The sequence below is a fragment of the Myotis davidii genome, unplaced genomic scaffold (genome assembly GCF_000327345.1).
Source record: "Myotis davidii unplaced genomic scaffold, ASM32734v1 scaffold1580, whole genome shotgun sequence".
Taxonomy (NCBI): Eukaryota; Metazoa; Chordata; class Mammalia; order Chiroptera; family Vespertilionidae; genus Myotis; species Myotis davidii.
In genome coordinates this window covers 214,543-218,307 of record NW_006292244.1, presented here as the reverse complement: position 1 = coordinate 218,307, position 3,765 = coordinate 214,543, and positions in this window count along the sequence as shown.

Genomic DNA, 3,765 nt, shown 5'->3' with positions numbered 1-3,765 from the left:
GCTACGCCCCGCCCTGCGGATTCTCCCCGCCTCCCGCCCCGCCCCGGCCTGGTGACAGCGTTCCAGACCCGACTTCCCCGGCCCCGGGGTAACCCCGGTGTGAAGGCGTGTCCGCGAAGACAGGGAGAAAGTGATCCTCCGCGGCTGCGGAACAGTGGGGAGCCGGTGGCGTGAGAACTCCCCGCAGGGAGCCTCCTCCCCGCGCCCCTGGGCTGTGCCCTGGGCTCTGTGTTCGTGTCCCCTTTGGCTCACCGTGCAGCTCTGCTTGGCAGCGGTTTCCTGCTCATGCCCTGGAGAGCCGCGCTACCGGCTAACGTGCCTGTCCACACACGCGGTGCTTACTGCGTGCAGTTCAAAATAACAGGAGCCCTTAGCCCGCCTGCCCAAGCTGGTCAAGAGTGAGGCGCCATCGTATAACATCAGGGGCTCCCCCAGCCAGATGCTGAGGGCGCTTAGAGCAGATGGATCCTTCCTCACCCAGAGAGGTTGTGTCCAGGTGCTCATCAGAGCTTAGGATTTCCTCCTCCCTACCTTTTATCAAATCCCAGCCGAGAAAGGTGTGTTTAGGAAGATTGTTTGAAAAATATGCTGCTCTGAGTATACTCCCACCGCCACACAAATTTCTGCTATTGCATATTGACTACATTTTTGGGTTTTGTGAATATTATTTTTCAATTACAGTTTACATTCAGTGTTATTTGGTATTAGCTTCAGGTGTACAGCGCCCGCTGCGGGAATGTTGTTGAGGGCTCTGTTCATTCCATCTTCTGTAAAATGACACTTGTAAATCTCTTTTGTAGTTTGGGAAAACTTTGCTTCCTCATGTATCTTTTGCCTTGTCTGATAATCATGTTCACTTTAACTGCTAGGAAACAATTTCACTTATAGCTTAACTATTCCAATTATTATAACTAATTACTGTTCACTTGTTTTAGTTGCTAATTGTTTTGATATGTTTATGTTGGCTCATCAGTAGATTGTAAATTCAAATAAAGGAGTTACAGACCACCTGACAGTGCTATTTAAATAACATAACCTCAGAAAGTACTTGCAATCAACTAGGACAACTTCAGAAAGATAATCATCGATTGTTTGGGTTATATTAGAAATCAGAGTAAGCCCTGGCCAGTTTTGCTCAGTGGATAGAGCACCAGCCTGCGGACTGAATGGTCCCAGGTTTGATTCCAGTCAAGGGCACATGCCCAGGTTGTGGGCTGGATCCTTAGTTGGGGGCGTGCAGGAATCACCTAATCAATGAGTCTCTCTCATCATTGATGTTTCTCTCTCCCTCTCCCTTCCTCTCTGAAATCAATAAAAATATGTTTTTCAAAAAAGAAATCAGAGTAAGGACTGCCTATGGTTTTGATGGGCATAGAGCCTGATAGGAAAACTCAGCTTAGAGACACTAGTCCCTTCCCTAACAGCTGTGAGTCTGGTCCTCACTGAAAGTAGTCATGATGATATCCTGGTGTATGAAGACAATTGATTGTTAAAATGCAATGTAATCACCATGACCAATACCATCTGTCAGGAGTGACAACAAATGGAGAATTGCCAAACATCAGGATAGACAGATATGGCTTTGGATCCCACCTTCATAATTGCTTCACTTTGGGACATCCATAAATTATTTAAATAGTCCGTGCTTCCATTTCTTCATTCGAAAAATAGCTAGAATGAGATCTGTTTCACCACACAAATTCTTCCACTTCAGTTTCTTCATCTGTAACATGGGAAAGATTATGCCCATGTTATAGGATTGATGAGTAAATATGTAACGCACTAGGCACCAGGAATGAGAGCAGAACAGATAATGATACGCCGTTTATCAACTGACTTCTTAGTCTGTTCCAAACATTTAGGTATGTTATTTTATTTAATGTTTAGAAAACTTTGAAGGTGGTATTATTATCCCCATTTTGCAAATGAAAACACTGAGATTAAGTTATTTATCAAACTCTGCAGCTAATATATCTGATATATCTGACTCCAGTTCCTCGTGTTCTTAATCACTATTTTGCAGAGCCTCTCAATAAATGTTAAGGTGTCCAATAAAATTTAATTCCCTTCAATTCCTTTCTACTTTTTAGTAAAGGATGTGAGCCAGGAGCAAAGAATGTGAGCCAGAAGCAATGAGTGTCCATTTGGCGGAGGTGTTTGGCATATTCAACACTATTACTACCATCTGCTACAGGTTCTGGGAACCTTGCCTCTAGCCAGCTCTCAGCTAACAGTCTTCTCAATCTGCCACACTCTTGATGTTTTCCTAATGCTTATTTCTGTGTGATATTTAGTGTGTGTTTTAGGATGGCCAGCACTGAGCTCCTGGAGTACAGCCTGAGTGGCAGAAGACACCCCTCCTAGAATGCAGTTCTGTGCACAGAATGCTCAGGAGGACGTAGGTGTCACTGGAAATAAACACTTATCAACATGTTGCCAACCACAAGCAGAGAGACAGAATAGCTCAGCAAAGACCATGTGAAGAATAAAGCAGAACTCTTGGCTTTTTGAAAAAATGAGCAAATATTTTAAAACTATCTTCCTTCCCTGGCTGGTTTGGCTCAGTGGATAGAGTATCGGCCCGCGGACTGAGGGGTCCCAGGTTTGATTCTGGTCAAGGGCATGTACCTTGGTTGCAGACACATACCCAGTAGGGAGTGTGCAGGAGGCAGCTGATCGATGTTTCCCTCTCATGGATGTTTCTGACTCTCTGTCCTGCTCCCTTCCTCTCTGTAAGAAAGTCAATAAAATATATATTTTTTAAAAAACCATCTTGCCTGAAACAATCAAGGAGAAAGTAGTATGGTAGGGCAATGGCTGGGCCACTGTGTCCGAGTACAGGCCAACCACCATGAATGTGAGGGAGAGACTGTGAACAGTCAGGCGCAGTGAGATGCCTCTGCCATCTTCAACATGGGGCTCCATCTCCTGTGTCTACAGTGGCTGCTCCCTGCCACCAGCAAGACAAGAAAGACGAGGGGAGCACTCAGGCCTGTCAAGTGGAAGACCTGGAAATGGCACCTATTCCTGTGGCTACTTCCCACACACCACAAAGCACGTAAGAGGAGGCATACATGTGTGCATGTATACATGTGCAATTTTATGCAAAACGCTTATGTATTAAATAGTCATTCTAAATATTTAAAACTTTAGTTCAAGGTACAAAGAATGGGCACAAGTTTACTCATGCCTTATTGCCAAAATAACAATTATAACGCTAGTCCCTGAATTTCTTTGGGTCTCTTTTTAATGCTTTTCTATACCTTGTTTAGCGAGTGTTCTCTAAGGCTCTGTAGTGGGTTTACTTTCCAGAAGGCCTCCCTTTCCACCTACCCTGAGTACTCAACTCAGTGTGAATGGCAAACCCAGAAAACCACATCTCCAAGGCCTTGGAGGGTTCCATGAGCCGCACCGGAGGACCTCGTCCGCAGAGAAGCATGGTGCCCTGAAGAGGCCTCTGTGACCAGACACTGCACCGCACCCCCACCAAGACTATGTAGGGCACCCACTGTGTCCTGACTTGCTGCACCCAGGGTCAGAGAGTAGTTGTTGCACAGATTAGGCGGCTGAAGCCTTAAGTCACTGAGAGTCCCACAGCTACATGTCATGGAGCTGAGACTTACTAGTAAACACTGGACTCCGGAATCCGGGTTCTTAGTTATTACTGTGTCTATCATCTGCTTTCCACAAATGATCATCAGGGCTTCCCCTACCTGTCTTCACCTCTGCTCCCAGATGTGGGAAATTTGATCAATCCCCTCTTAT